Genomic DNA, 16,861 nt, shown 5'->3' on the forward strand with positions numbered 1-16,861 from the left:
ATCTTCAAGAGGAATACGGATGCTGATCGTAGTATTACAATCTAGAAAGCTAGACTTGTCGGAAAAAGGTTTTTGACAAATTTCAAGGTGTTGACTACGATGAGATTTTATCACTCGTAGCGATGCTTAAGTCTGTCCGAATCATGTTAGCAAATTGCCACATTTTATGAAATCTGGCAAATGGATGTTGAAACTACATTCCTTAATGGATTTCTTAAAGAAGAGTTGTATATGATGCAACCAAAAGGTTTTGTCAATCCTAAAGGTGCTAACAAAATATGCAAGCTCCAGCGATCCATCTATGGACTGGTGCAAGCATCTCGGAGTTTGAATATACGCTTTGATAAGTTGATGAAAGCATATAGTTTTATACAGAATTGCGGTGAAGCTTGTATTTACAAGAAAGTGAGTGGGAGCACTACAACATTTCTGATAAGTATATGTGAATGACATATTGTTGATCGGAGATAATGTAGAATTATTCTGCAAAGCATAAAGGAGTGTTTGAAAGGAGTTTTTCAAAGAAAGACCTCGGTGAAGCTGCTTACATATTGAGCATCAATATCTATAGAGATAGATCAAGACGCTTGATAAGTTTTTCAATGAGTACATACCTTGACAAGATTTTGAAGTAGTTCAAAATGGAACAGTCAAAGAAAGAGTTCTTGCCTATGTTACAAGGTGTGAAACTGAGTAAGACTCAAAGCCCGACCATGATAGAAGATAGAAAAAGAATGAAAGTCATTCCCTATGCCTTGGCCACAGGTTCTATAAAATATGCCATGCTGTGTACGAGATCTATTGTATACCCTACACTGTTCTTGGCAAGGGAGTACAATAGTGATCTAGGAGTAGATCACTGGACAGCGGTCAAAATTATCCTTAGTGGAATAAGGATATGTTTCTCGATTATGGAGGTGACAAAAAGGTTCGTCGTAAAGGGTTATGTCGATGTAAATTTTGACACTGATCCAGATGACTCTAAATCTCAATCTGGATACATATTGAAAGTGGGAGCAATTATCTAGAGTAGCTCCGTGCAGAGCATTATTGACATAGAAATTTGCAAAATACTTACGGATCTGAATGTGGCAGACCCGTTGACTAAACTTCTCTCACAAGCAAAACATGATCACACCTTAATACTCTTTGGGTGTTAATCACATATCGATGTGAACTAGATTATTGACTCTAGTAAACCCTTTGGGTGTTGGTCACATGTCGATGTGAACTATAGGTGTTAATCACATGGTGATGTGAACTATTGATATTAAATCACATGGCGATGTGAACTAGATTATTGACTCTAGTGCAAGTGGGAGACTGAAGGAAATATGCCCTAGAGGCAATAATAAAGTTGTTATTTATTTACTTATATCATGATAAATGTTTATTATTCATTCTAGAATTGTATTAACCGGAAACATAATACTGTGTGAATACATAGACAAACAAATTGTCACTAGTATGCCTCTATTTGACTAGCTCATTGATCAAAGATGGTTATGTTTCCTAACCATAGACATGAGTTGTCATTTGATTAACAGGGTCACATCATTAGGAGAATGATGTGATTGACATGACCCATTCCTTTAGCTTAGCACATGATCGTTTAGTATTCTGCTATTTCTTTCTTCATGGCTTATACATGTTCCTATGACTATGAGATTATGCAACTTCCGTTTACTGGAGGAACACTTTGTGTGCCACCAAACGTCACAACATAACTGGGTGATTATAAAGGTGCTCTACAGGTGTCTCCAAAGGTACTTGTGTGGTTGGCGTATTTCGAGATTAGGATTTGTCACTCCGATTGTCGGAGAGGTATCTCTGGGCCCTCTCGGTAATGCACATCACTTAAGCATTGCAAGCATTGCAACTAATGAGTTAGTTGCGGGATGATGTATTACGGAACGAGTAAAGAGACTTGCCGGTAATGAGATTGAACTAGGTATTGAGATACCGACGATCGAATCTCGGGCAAGTAATATACCGATGACAAAGGGAACAACGTATGTTGTTATGCAGTTTGACCGATAAAGATCTTCGTAGAAGATGTGGGAGCCAATATGAACATCCAGGTTCCGCTATTGGTTATTGACCGGAGACATGTCTCGGTCATGTCTACATAGTTCTCGAACCCGTAGGGTCCGCACGCTTAAAGTTTCGATAATGGTTGTATTATGAGTTTATATGATTTGATGTACCGAAGATTGTTCGGAGTCCCGGATGTGATCTCGGACATGACGAGGAGTCTCGAAATGGTCGAGACATGAAGATTGATATATTAGAAGCCTATGTTTGGATATCGGAAGTGTTCCGGGTGAAATCGGGAATTTACCGGAGTACCGGGAGGTTACCGGAACCCCTCGGGGACTTAATGGGCCTTAGTGGGCCTAGGTGGAAGAGAGGAGAGGCGGCTAGGGCGGGGCCACGCGCCCCCCGGTCTGAATAGGACAAGGAGAGGGGGGCGGCGCCCCCCTTCCTTCTTCTCCTCCACTCTTTCCCCATCCCAAGTCCTAATCCAACTAGGAAGGGGGGAGTCCTACTCCCGGTGGGAGTAGGACTCCTCCTGGTGCGCCTCCTCCCTGGCCGGCTACACCCCCCTTTGCTCCTTTATATACAGGGGCAGGGGGCACCCCATAGACACAACAATTGATCTGTTTGATCTTTTAGCCGTGTGCGGTGCCCCCTCCACCATAGTCCACCTCGATAATACTGTAGCGGTGCTTAGGCGAAGCCCTGCGTCAGTAGAACATCAACATCATCACCATGCCGTCGTGCTGACGAAACTCTCCCTCAACACTCAGCTGGATCGGAGTTCGAGGGACGTCATCGGGCTGAAGGCGTGCTAAACTCGGAGGTGCCGTACGTTCGGTACTTGATCGGTCGGATCGTGAAGACGTACGACTACATCAACCGCGTTGTGCTAACGCTTCCGCTTTCGGTCTACGAGGGTACGTGGACAACACTCTCCCCTCTCGTTGCTATGCATCACCACGATCTTGTGTGTGCGTAGGATTTTTTTTTGAAATTACTACGTTCCCTAACAATTTCCAATAGTCTCCCACTTGCACTAGAGTCAATAATCTAGTTACATTGTGATGAATCGAACACCCATATAGTTCTGGTGTTGATCATGTTTTGCTTGCGGAAGAGGTTTTGTCAACGGATCTGCGACATTCAGATCCGTATGCACTTTACAAATATCTATGTCTCCATCTTGAATATATTCATGAATGGAGTTGAAGTGAAGCTTGATATGCCTGGTCTTCTTGTGAAACCTGGGCTCCTTGGCAAGGGCAATAGCTCCAGTGTTGTCACAGAAGAGAGTCAACGGGCCCTACACATTGGGAATGACTCCTAGGTCGGTGATGAACTCCTTCATACAGACTGCTTCCCGTGCTGCCTCCGAGCCAGCTATGTACTCCGCTTCACATGTAGATCCCGCCATGATGCTTTGCTTGCAACTGCACCAGCTGACTGCCCCACCATTCAAAATATACACGTATCCGGTTTGTGACTTGGAGTCATCCAGATCTGTGTTGAAGCTTGTATCGACGTAACCCTTTACGACGAGCTCTTCGTCACCTCCATTAATGAGAAACATATCCTTAGTCCTTTTTAGGTACTTTAGGATATTCTTGACCGTTGTCCAGTGTTCCATACCGGGATTACTTTGGTACCTCCCTACCAAACTTATGGCAAGGTTCACATCAGTTCTGGTACACATCATGGCATATATAATAGACCCTATGGCTGAGGCATAGGGGATGACACTCATCTTTTCTCTATCTTCTGCCGAGGTCGGGTATTGAGCCATGCTCAATTTCACACCTTGCAATACAGGAAAGAACCCCTTCCTGGACTGATCCATATTGAACTTCTTCAATATCTTGTCAAGGTACGTGCTTTGTGAAAGACCAATGAGGCGTCTCGATCTATCTCTATAGATCTTGATTCCTAATATGTAAGCAGCTTCTCCAAGGTCCTTCATTGAAAAACACTTATTCAAGTAGGCCTTTATGCTTTCCAAAAGTTCTTTATCATTTCCCATCAATAGTATGTCATCCACATATAATATGAGAAATGCTACAGAGCTCCCACTCACTTTCTTGTAAACACAAGCTTCTCCATAAGTCTGCATAAACCCAAACGCTTTGATCATTTCATCAAAGCGAATGTTCCAACTCCAAGATGCTTGCACCATCCCATAAATGGAGCACTGGAGCTTGCATACCTTGTCAGCATTCTTAGGATCGACAAAACTTTCCGGCTGCATCATATACAATTCTTCCTTAAGGAAACCATTAAGGAATGCCGTTTTGACGTCCATTTGCCATATCTCATAATCATAGAATTCGGCAATTGGTAACATGATTCGGATGGACTTCAGCTTCACTACGGGTGAGAAGGTCTCATCATAGTCAACCCCTTGAACTTGTCGATAACCCTTAGCGACAAGCCGAGCCTTATAGATGGTCACATTACCATCCGCGTCAGTCTTCTTCTTAAAGATCCGTTTATTCTCTATGGCTTGCCGATCATCGGGCAAGTCTGTCAAAGTCCATACTTCATTTTCATACATGGATTCTATCTCAGATTTCATGGCCTCAAGCCATTTGTTGGAATCCGGTCCTGCCATCGCTTCTTCATAGTTTGAAGGTTCACCGTTATCTAACAACATGATTTCCAGGATAGGGTTGCCGTACCACTCTGGTGCGGAATGTGTCCTTGTGGACCTACGAAGTTCAGTAGCAACTTGATCCGAAGTTTCATGATCATCATCATTAACTTCCTCTCTAGCCGGTGCAGGCACCACAGAAACATCTTCCTGAGCTATGCTACTCTCCGGTTCAAGAGGCAGTACCTCATCAAGTTCTACTTTCCTCCCACTTACTTGTTTCGAGAGAAACTCTTTCTCTAGAAAGGATCCATTCTTGGCAACAAAGATCTTGTCTTCGGATCTGAGGTAGAAGGTATACTCAATAGTTTCCTTAGGGTATCCTATGAAGATGCATTTTCCGACTTGGGTTCAAGCTTTTCAGGTTGAAGTTTCTTGACATAAGCATCACATCCCCAAACTTTTAGAAACGACAGCTTAGGTTTCTTCCCAAACCATAATTCATATGGTGTCGTCTCAACAGATTTCGACGGAGCCCTATTTAAAGTGAATGCGGCAGTCTCTAAAGCATAACCCCAAAATGATAGTGGTAGATCGGTAAGAGACATCATAGATTGTACCATATCCAATAGAGTGCAATTACGACATTCGGACACACCATTTCGCTAATGTGTTCCAGGCGGCGTGAGTTGTGAAACAATTCCACATTTCCTTAAGTGCGTGCCAAACTCGTGACTCAAGTATTCTCTTCCATGATCTGATCGCAAGAACTTTATTTTCCTATCATGTCGATTCTCTACCTCACTCTGAAATTCCTTGAACTTTTCAAAGGTCTCAGACTTGTGTTTCATTAAGTATACATACCCATATCTACTTAAGTCATCAGTGAGGGTGAGAACATAACGATAGCCACCATGAGCCTCAACGCTCATTGGACCTCACACATCAGTATGTATGATTTCCAATAAGTTGGTTGCTCGCTCCATTGTTTTAGAGAACGGAGTCTTGGTCTTTTTTCCCATGAGGCATGGTTCACATGTGTCAAATGATTCATAATCAAGAGACTCCAAAAGTCCATCTGCATGGAGTTTCTTCATGTGTTTGACACCAATGTGACCAAGGCGGCAGTGCCACAAGTATGTGGGACTATCATTATCAACCTTACATCTTTTGGCATTCACACTATGAATATGTGTAACATCACATTCAAGATTAAACAAAAATAAACCATTGACCAGCGGGGCATGACCATAAAACATATCTCTCATATAAATGGAACAACCATTATTCTCGGATTTAAATGAGTAGGCATCTCGCATTAAACGAGATCCAGATACAATGTTCATGCTCAAAGCTGGCACTAAATAACAATTATTGAGGTTTAAAACTAATCCCATGGGTAGATGTAGAGGTAGCGTGCCGACGGCGATCACATCGACCTTGGAACCATTCCCGACGCGCATCGTCACCTCATCCTTTGCTAGTCTCCGCTTATTCCACAGCTCCTGTTTTGAGTTACACATATGAGCAACCGCACCGGTATCAAATACCCAGGAGTTCCTATGGGCATTGGTATGGTACACATCAAAAACATGTTTATCACATATACCTTTGGCATTGCTGGCCTTCTTATCCGCTAAGTACTTGGGGCAGTTCCGCTTCAAGTGACCATTTCCCTTGCAATAAAAGCACTGAGTCTTGGGCTTGGGTCCATTATTTGGCTTCTTCCTGGCAACTCCCTTGCCGTCCTTCTTGAAGTTCTTCTTACCCTTTCCTTTCTTGAAACTAGTGGTTTTATTCACCATCAACACTTGATGTTCCTTTTTGATTTCCACCTCCGATGATTTCAGCATTGAATATAACTTAGGAATGGACTTTTCCATCCCTTGCATATTGTAGTTAATCACAAAGCTCTTGTAGCTAGGTGGAAGCGATTGGAGGATCCTGTCAATGACCGAGTCATCTGGAAGATTAACTCCTAGCTGAGGAAAGCGGTTGTGCAACCCAGACATTTTGAGTATATGTTCGCTGACAGAACTGTTTTCCTCCATATTACAATTGTAGAACTTGTCAGAGACTTCATATCTCTTGACCCGGGCATGAGCTTGGAAAACCATTTTCAGCTCTTGGAACATCTCATATGCTATGTGCCGCTCAAAACGCTTTTTGAGCCCCGGTTCTAAGCTGTAAAGCATGCCGCACAGAACCAAGGAGTAATCATCACTACGCGACTGCCAGGCGTTCATAACGTCTTGAGTAGCTGGGAAAATGGGTGCGTCACCTAGCGGTGCTTCAAGGACATGTGCTTTCTTGGCGGCTATGAGGATGATCCTCAAGTTACAGACCCAATCCGTATAGTTGGTACCATGGTCTTTCAGCTTGGTTTTCTCTAGGAATGCGTTGAAGTTGAGGGCAACATTAGCGTGGGCCATTTGATCTACAAGACATATTGTAAAGACATTTTAGACTAAGTTCATAATAATTAAGTTCATCTAATCAAATTATTTAATGAACTCCCACTCAGATAGACATCCCTCTAGTCATCTAAGTGATACATGATCCGAATCGACTAGGCCATGTACGATCATCACGTGAGACGGACTAGTCATCAACGGTGAACATCTTCATGTTGATCGTATCTACTATACAACTCATGTTCGACCTTTCGGTCTCTCGTGTTCCAAGGCCATGTCTGTACATGCTAGGCTCATCAAGTCAACATAAGTGTTTTGCATGTGTAAATCTGGCTTACACTCGTTGTACGCGAATGTTAGAATCTATCACACCCGATCATCACATGGTGCTTCGAAACAACAAACCTTCGCAATGGTGCATAGTTAGGGGGAACACCTTTCTTGAAATTTTAGTAAGGGTTCATCTTATTTATGCTAATGTCATTCTAAGCAAATAAGATGTAAACATGACAAACATCACATGCAAATCATAAAGTGACATGATATGGCCAATATCATCTTGCGCCTTTGATCTCCATCTTCGAGGCGCGGCATGATCACCATCGCCACCGACATGACACCATGATCTCCATCATCGTGTCTTCATGAAGTTGTTTCACCAACTATTACTTCTACTACTATGGCTAACAGTTAGTGTTGGGGATATTACTGCTGGGCGTAAACCGGCCAGGAGTAGCTGGATTAACTTTATGAAGATTAGAAGCCCATGAAGACGTAAGAATGATGGCGCTTTATGAAGGCCCAAGGCCCAAAGGCGAGTCAAGGCCTGTAGATGTAGACCGACCTTATTATGTAACTTGCATTGTAAGATAGGAAGTATAGAGACCGAACCGGACATGTTTATGATCCGGCTTCGGGACTCTATAAACCGGCGGGCATCAACCTATGTATATAAGGGGACGACCTGACAGCGGTTGTCAGGACCGGGTTTTTCGGGATATTAATTTCCCAAAAAGCGGCCCTTGTGCTCACGAGCCCCAGGATTACTGTTAGCTTATGAGACACCAACTTGTTACAGAAACTCCAAGAAAAGTACAAAAAATACGTAGTACAAGACCATTCTGGCCTATGGGTACAACAATTGGTTTCTAGTGGTTGATGGCGGAAGCGGTTTGCAGATCATCAGTGTCTATGGGACTCCATCTCCCACAGGAACAGCTGACCAGGATAACTCCTATCTTCGCGAGGCTGCTATCTCCATTCATCACAACGTTCCTTTCCACGCAAGAAACCTGGCCAAGACAATAGCCAGGGACAACCAGTGAGTACTTTGAATGTACTCGCAAACATTAAGAACACGGGTATAATATGGCCACTGATAATCGTGCTTTAAAGTATACTATGATCAATTCGACAGTTATGAAATAAGGCTCATGATGCACGCAAGTAGATCATTTAAATAAAACATGAGTAAGCAATCAGGGTGTAGCAATGCAGAGCACCGATCTGGTGTCTGAAGCGACGCCTCGAAGGATAATAATATGAAGCATGCCTCAGTCGGGCGTCTGAGCGACACCACATAAAGGGCTTATAAGTAGATAAAATATCAAGCATGCCACAGTCGGGCGTCTGTGCGACACCGCATAAAGGGCTTATAAGTAAATAAAATAACAAGCATGCCACAGTCGGGCGTCTGTGAGACACCACATAAAGGGCTTATAAGTAAATGAAATGACAAGCATGCCACAGTCGGGCGTCTGTGCGACACCACATAAAGGGCTTATATAACAATAATCATAGTGAGTACCCAGGAGGTAGAACCGTCCCAGGGATACTCAATAATTCAAATAACATAAATGGTTAGTCCATAATAATAATAATCATAATCATCATACGTCACAAGTTATGATCCATGTTCTGGTTTAGTAGTTTCTCCTCCGAAGACCGACACTAAGACCGACACTTGACCCATCCCAGACTATAGTCCTTAACCATAGACACGGCTATTCGAATAGGTTTAATATCTCTTCAGAGGGTGTACTCTTTACCCACGAGTAACGGATTTCATTAGTCCATCGGAACTAATTCCGTCTACAGTCTTTTAGTCGAAAACACGCTTGACTTGCACACACCAGCCTAACTTTACTCGTGTCTGCAATCACCCAGACACCTGTTAAGCAAAACTCTAAGTGGGGAGGCTACAACCTCGCGTAGCATGGGATCAAATTTTTATCGCGCGCTCTAAGGGGTGGCCTCCCCTGTCGGTCCCAACCGGAAACACCCATGCCCTCGGACCAGGTGGCATGCCTACCGGCTACAACCGGTATCTTCCAGCATGGCCTCTCTGTACGGTGTGTGCTAGGACAGGGGTTGACAACTTACTGAACCGTACCCTACCTACGGCAGGGACAAGTGGAAGCACGAAACAAGTATGGGGGTTACTGGCACAAGACTCGATCTACGGCCGACTCAGGAGGCTTAAGTATTTCCTGCATGGTTAGCTCAAGAATTATATTTCACAGCCATCAGACACAACCACCACTCATTATACCTCCCCCTGCCCTACTGGTCATAACCGTCTCGACGAGGGACAAGCTCGTGTCTACACAAGACAGAGACTTTCCCGGGTCCTTCCCGGTAGGCATGAGAGGCATATGAGGGTGATTGCTATCACAAGCTTATCCATTTCCAACAGCAAGAATTTTCATTTATGCACTCAAGGTGTATGATCATATCGTCACATAAAAATAACTAACGCTTCATGTCGAGGTGGTGTTATAACCATATCAAACAACACACGATAATATTATGCCTGAGTTCAGAAATGCTTGCCTTCAAGGTGTGGAGAGGTGAGGTGCACTCCAATACTTTTTGAAAGCTCTCTTCTCTCCAAAAATCCTATTTTCGAAAATATGCAAATAACACATACTTTAAAAACAGTACAGAAAGTTGTCCTAATTATTTTTGAAATAAATCTTAAAATAAACTAGGTGAAATTTGAGAGAGGTAGGAAAAAGAATCAATTCATTTGGAGTTTTATTTAAAAAGATGTAGCCAGTTAAAGTTTTGGTCAAATTCTGTTTTTTAAAATAAAATAGAAAAAGAAAACATTTCAGATAGAAATACGCTTCTGGGGCAGAGGAGACGTACTTATGAAGTTTACGCCTTCACTTAAAACACGTGGAGGCGGGGCTGGGTCACTGACAGTGGGTCCACGGGGCCCACTGGTCAGGTTTGACCAGTCGTCCCCCGCCTTCCCTCTCCTTTCGCCGAACGAAGGCGGAGCTCCGGCGATCTTCGCCGGCGAACGGCGGCCCCTCGAGGGCATCCGAGGGCAGGGATGGATCTGCCACTCCTAGGCGGTCCTACCAGTGGTCGACTGGCCGGCGGGGACGGAGGGAGTCGCCGGCGGCGAGCTCCGCGGCGGAGGAAGCTTCGAGCATGATTGGGGAATTGGGCTACGGTGGGTTTTGATCGCGTTTGAGGGGTCGGGCAGCTCCGCACGGTCGAGGGGAATCGCATGGTGGCACTGGTTGGACGGGAGGGGCTCGGGTTGTCACACCCTAGCTAGTTCAAGCATTAGAGTGTGCATCATGTTTAAATTTCTTTTAAGTTTGAAATGGGGAAGGCAGAAACCCCCAACACCCCCTGGAAACAACTAGGGTTTACTAAAATTATTTTCAATGAACCTGAAATGCCCTTCTAAAAAGTTCACCCTCTTTGTCTTAGGTTAGAACCTCTGGCAAAATTGGTGCACAATTTTCTAGGTCAACAGAAGGTCATTGAATTAAATCATAAGTATTTGAATTTGGGCATTTAAATGCTCAAATAATTCTGGGAATAAATGTTTCCTATTGGAAATATTCTAAACAGAGCTTACATTTATTTTCAGGATTTTTGGAAATGTTTTAGTATTTTCAATAAAGCTAAACAGTTGCAGTTAAATAGAAAATAGAAACAAAATCAAAAAAAGAGAAGGAAGCCACCTAGGCCTTACCTAGCTCGGCCCAGCCGACTGGCCAGTGCCAGTCACCCCCTACCTCGCGCCAGGAGGTAGGGGCGCGTGCTCGCCACGCGCCGGCCACGCGCCGGCCACCTCCTGCTTCTGCCGATGCCCGGGAGATGCCCAGGGACGCCACGCGAACCCCACGTCCCCCTCTCATCCTCTCTCACTCCCCCCTCGTCTCCCTCACTCTCTCCCGCGACGGCCGAGCGCGTCCCTCGCCGCCGATCGCCGTAGTCACCACCACAGCCATCCCCTCGCCTCTCCGACGAGCTCATTAGCTCCGCCTCGACTCCCTCGTCCTCCCCACTGAGCCACGCATCGCCGGAGGCCCTGCAACGCCGCCTTCGCCCTCGTCTTCAACCTCGGGCACCCGAGCCTTCTCCGGTCGATTCGCCGTCGCCAGGACCTCCCCGAGCTCGCTGACCCCCTCTCCGACTCCGCTGTGAGCTCCTCTTCCTCTTCCCCTAGCTCTCGTGCTTGTTTGGCCTCTGTAGCCGCCGTTTCCATCGCACCCGAGAGCTCCCCACCGCCGGCCATGGCGCCGTCGTGGCTAGAGCCACCGTGGCTCGAAGCCAAGCTCGCAGTTGTGCTTAGTGCAGCACCAGGAACCCGTAGCCACCACCAGCTCCTTCTCCCGTGCACCATAGCCTCGAAACCAACCCCGCCCGAACTCCGGCCGCCGCCACGAGCTCGATTCTGGCGAGCTCGCTCCACCCCAGCTCCACCCACTTGCCCCACTAGATGCGCGCGAGTCCCAGCTACGCATAGCACTTCTCCGCCGTTGTTTTGGTCGCCTAAGGGCGTTTTTCGAAGCCCTCCGCCGTCTCGGCCTCGCCGGCGACTCAACGCCGGCGGGATTAGCCCTGTTGACCGGTGGGTTTGACCACTGACGTGGACTGGGTGGGCCCAGTTGACTTCCCTGAGTCAATGACAAGTGGGCCCCCTCTGTTAACTAAATCAGATTAGATTTAATTAAAGATAATTAGCTTAATTAACTACTGACACACGGGACCCACCAGTCAGGTTTGACCAGGACGTCCCCGTTGACCACTGACGTCACCCTGACGCATTGCTGACGCAGTAATTGATTTACTGGATTTATTTTTATTGAGGAAATTACAAAAAATGTTGAAAACTTCTAAAAATCATAGAAATTCAACCGTAACTCCAAATGAAATAATTTATATATGAAAAATGATCAGAAAAATTCAATCTATCCATCTGTAATGGTTTCATGCATGACAAAACAAGTTTACCATGCTGTTTAAGCAGAATAAGGAAATGCACTATTAAGGCCATGTTTAATGAGCTAATATTTGAATCTTTGATTCAAATGAGTTCATCCCTTTCTATTCTAGCTTGGAATAGGCCAAGACACATTCATATTACCATGTCATAGCGTGCATCATATTGTTGCATATCGTCATGTGTTGGTTGTGTTCCGATGTGTTCTTCGTGGTAGGTTCTGCCTCCGAGGATATTCACGAGTATCCAACTGAAGGGCAGTATCCCGCTACCACTCCATCAGGCAAGCAACCATTGATCATTCCGATACAAACCCATGTTCTCGCTTCTGCTCTTGTTTACTGCATTAAGACAATGCGATTCAAACTGTTGTGTGCTACGGTAGTTGAACCCTTATCCTCTGCATGACCTGTCATTGCCACAGTAACTAGATGAAACCCACTAGCATGTGTAGGAGTTGATTGAGCCATGTATGTGATTCCTACCTAGCTATGCCTGCTATGCTCAGAGTTGTGTCAGGTCTGGTTCATCTGGGTGATGGGCTAGAGTGAAATGCTTATGTCGGTAATGTGAGGGAGGTGTTGAACATGTTTTGGTAAAGGTATCGATGAGAGGCCATGTAGGAGTACATGGTGGGTTGTTTCATTGAGGCCGTCCCTAAGAACTGAGATCTGTATGTGCGATTTTAAGATTCAGCTACTACCATGCATTGGGATCCTTAATTGACCCTCTCGGCTTCTTAATCACCCTAGTACTCTGTCCAGGAGTTGCAAATAGTTTCTGGTGTTTGTAGGTTATGTGTTGGCGGCCGTGCGTAGCACTGACCCTAGGGGTAGGCTATGTTGCGGTAGATACACCATGGCACGGTGTACCGAGTCACCCGTTTGGTGTCTCGGGAACCCTGTTCACATCGCTCGGGGCCGTATGTGGAAACCTCGGCCGGACTCCCTGCGGATGGAACCTGGATAGGCGATAAACCTGGACTAGAGACTTAAGTGTTTAGGTAGGCCGTGGCCGTCACCCTTGCTGGGCTTCCGCTTGAAGGTTGCCGAGTACATGTCGTGTAAGCGGCAGTAAGTGGTGAAAGCGTGTATGACGAAGTACACCCCTGCAGGGTATAAAACTATTCGAATAGCCGCGTCCGCGGTAAAGGACTACTTGGTTGCCTATACAGTTCATAGACAAGTCAATGGATACTAATAAAAGACTCAAGATAAGCGTGAGTACCGAGGATGGCCCTCTCGTAGGATGACGAGAGAGGATCCCCGGTGGAGTATTGTGATGGTGAGTAGTGGACTCATGTGCGAAAACTATTTTACTGGTGGAGTTCCGTAGGATAGCTTAGCCAAGAGTCAAAGCTGGCTTGCTGCATTAACCCCACCACCTTCTTGAGGATAAGCATGTATAGTAGGATCTGATGTAAGACTTGCTGAGTACCTTTGTACTCGTGTTTTCTTAATTACTGTTTTCAGATGACACCGCCCACTCCGATGGGTTCTACGTAGACCTTGACGTCGACGAGTGACTAGCCACCCAGGTGGTGATCCTGGCCATGGAGGGCCTTATGTAGATAGACAGGCTTCGAGAAGCCTTCCTTCTTTCTAGAGTCTGTACTCAGACTAGTTGCTTCCGCATGTGCTTGTATGTTTGTATGACTTGAGTGTCGGGTCATGTGACCCCTATCTGTATGAACATGTTATGTATGGCTCTCTGGAGCCTTTAAATAAAGTACTTGAGTTGTAGAGTTTTGTTGTGATGCCATGTTGTATGTACTCATATCGGGCATATTGTGTGTATGATTGAAATGCTTGGTATGAGTGGGATCCGACAATCTAGTTGTTTATCCTTGGCAGCCTTTCTTATGGGGAAATGTAGTCTAGTGTTCCTCGAGCCATAGTAGTCCGCTACAGCCCGGTTCACCGGAGTCCTGCTAGCCCAGCACTACTGTTCAGGACACTTGACTGGCCGGCATGTGTTTCACTTCGTTCCTATGTCTGTCCCTTCGGGGAAATGTCACGCGGTGACTTCCGGAGTCCTTCCTAGCCTGCTACAGCCCGGGTTCCCCTGATCCTGTTAGCCCAGTGCTGCAACCCGGAATCACTCGCTGATGACCGACATGTTCGATGTGATTCATGTATGCCTGTCTCCATAGGTCTGTGCCGCTTTGGGTTCACGACTAGCCATGTCGGCCCGGGTTCTCTGTCATATGGATACTAGCGACACTATCATATACGTGAGCCAAAAGGCGCAAACGGTCCCGGCCATGGTAAGGCGACACCCGTGGGATACCGTGCGTGAGGCCGCAAAGTGATATGAGGTGTTACCGGCTAGATCGATGTGACTTGGAATCGGGGTCCTAACAGCGCTGGCATCAGAGCCGGACTGCCTGTAGGTTCGTTGAGCCAAACTGGTCGAAGTCGAGTCTAGAAATGCTTTAGTTATATGGAGGGGAATTGATTGTGGGAGGGAACGTAAGGCTCTTTTACTCCTTTACCCTATGCCTCTGATCTGAGTCATTCTCTTCTCATTCAACGTGGATTAAGGACTAGGCTCTCTTCTTCTATCAGGTTCACGTGTTACTAATCCGTAGTAGCTTATAGGATTGTTGTTAGCAGTCCCAGTTCAGTTTCTACTATTCTTAGTATGTTGCTAATTGGATCAGGACCTTGATATGATGTTGTTGAGTGGTATTGCGAACTGTTGTGGATGTCTCAAATCTTTTTCTGAGCATTCACAGCTGTTATGCTGTCCGATTTTCCCTAGAAATTCTGATGTCTTTACATTGTGGTTGTGCTTTCAGATGGCCAACCGTGTTCAAAACCAAGTGGTTCGCCTGACCCGGTGCCTCAACGTGCCCGGTCATACTGCTATGTTAGTCCGGGTAATGATCGAGACGGGCTACCATTTGTATCCCGAATACACCGTCGAAGAGCAGTTCCGCGACTTTAATCAAAGCCAATATCTCTGCACCGTCAGGATATTTCCTTCTTATCCTGGATCTACCAAGCCCCTCACTGTTCCTATGGACTTGGGGTTACTGTTGAGATGGCTGTGCAGGATGCTGCCTATTCCATGATGACCATCTTGCGAGTCCGGACTGGCCTGCTTCGGAACACCGACTTCCGTTACATGCCAGCTTCACTTCCGGGAGCACAAGGGTATCTTCAGGCTATCTATGCTGACTCCACTCAGGAGGACTCATTAACTCGTACCACTGCCGAGTTGCTCGAAGATAAGGACCGAGAGAATCGGGCCTTGAGGCTGGAGCTTTTCAATACCCGTGCTGATCATTGGGCCACATTGACAGTTTGCACCTGCGGTGCAAGCTGGATGTATGGATACAAGGGATCTGTATCCTGTGAGATCAGCCCTGCCAGACATGGTGGATTGGCGTGATGTGGGAGGCATCACCCCACCCCGTGGTCCCCGCAGGACACCGTTTGTTGGTCCAAGACCTCATCCTAGCCTCTATGGTCCACAGGCTCCTCAGGACCGTCTGTTTCCGGATGATCACGTTGAACTTCCAGACTATGGAGGTGACTTCTATGAGGACTACTACGGAGCTGTCTGAGTTAGTAGTAGTACCACTAGTATTGTAGTAGTTGTATCTCCACTGTCCTGCGTGACTTGTGGAATATGACTTTGCATGTAATCGATTCCGGAGGTGTAGACAAATAATGTATAGGAGCTTGGAATGCCTCCGATGAGATGTAATGTTTTTCATCATAGTTGTACTGTAGCCTGGGCTTGTACTAAACTATGTATGATGCGTATGACCGTTGGTATATATATGGCAGTTTTATATTACCATGACATACGGATTAACATCTCTGCATTCTGAGTTATCCATTACATACTGCACTTCCTTGCTAAGTTTGAGCCATCCTTATCTAAACCATTGTCTTGTTTTCTCCTAGGATGGTCAACACCCGCAGCAACCCTGCTGCCTCGGAGCAGGGGGAAGCCAGTGCAGCTAGGGGTGAAAATCTGCCTCACCCGCCTTCTCTGGCCGAAGTGATGCTGGAGGTGGAAAGAAACAAGCGTGAGACTAACCGTCTGCTGGAGCGGATTGAGCAGAACACTGCACGTCACCCACGAAATGACTTGGTGTCAATCAATGACTTTATCAAGCTGTACCCACCAAAGTTTAACCATTCCGTCGAACCCCTCGACGCGGATGACTGGCTTCATAGCATCACTCACAAGCTACGTTCTGCCAACGTAGCCGAAGCCGACAAGGTTACCTATGCTGCCTATCATCTCGAAGGCCCTGCTAGCTTTTGGTGGGAAAACTTCGAAGCTATGCGCCCGGTCGGCCAAATCACTACTTGGGCTGAATTCAGTGAGGCTTTCCGTGAGCATCACATTCCGGAAGGTCTCATGGATCACAAGAGGGAGGAGTTCTGCAACTTCACCCAGGGAAGACTGACTGTGGATGCTTATAGTCGTGAATTTGGAAATCTGGCACACTATGCTCCCGAAGAGGTGTCTACTGACGCTAAGAAGCAAGCAAGGTTCCGCAAGGGACTTAGCCCTGAGCTCCGCCGCGATCTTCGTCTGCATGAGTGCACC

Source organism: Triticum aestivum, chromosome 2A (genome assembly GCF_018294505.1).
Source record: "Triticum aestivum cultivar Chinese Spring chromosome 2A, IWGSC CS RefSeq v2.1, whole genome shotgun sequence".
Taxonomy (NCBI): Eukaryota; Viridiplantae; Streptophyta; class Magnoliopsida; order Poales; family Poaceae; genus Triticum; species Triticum aestivum.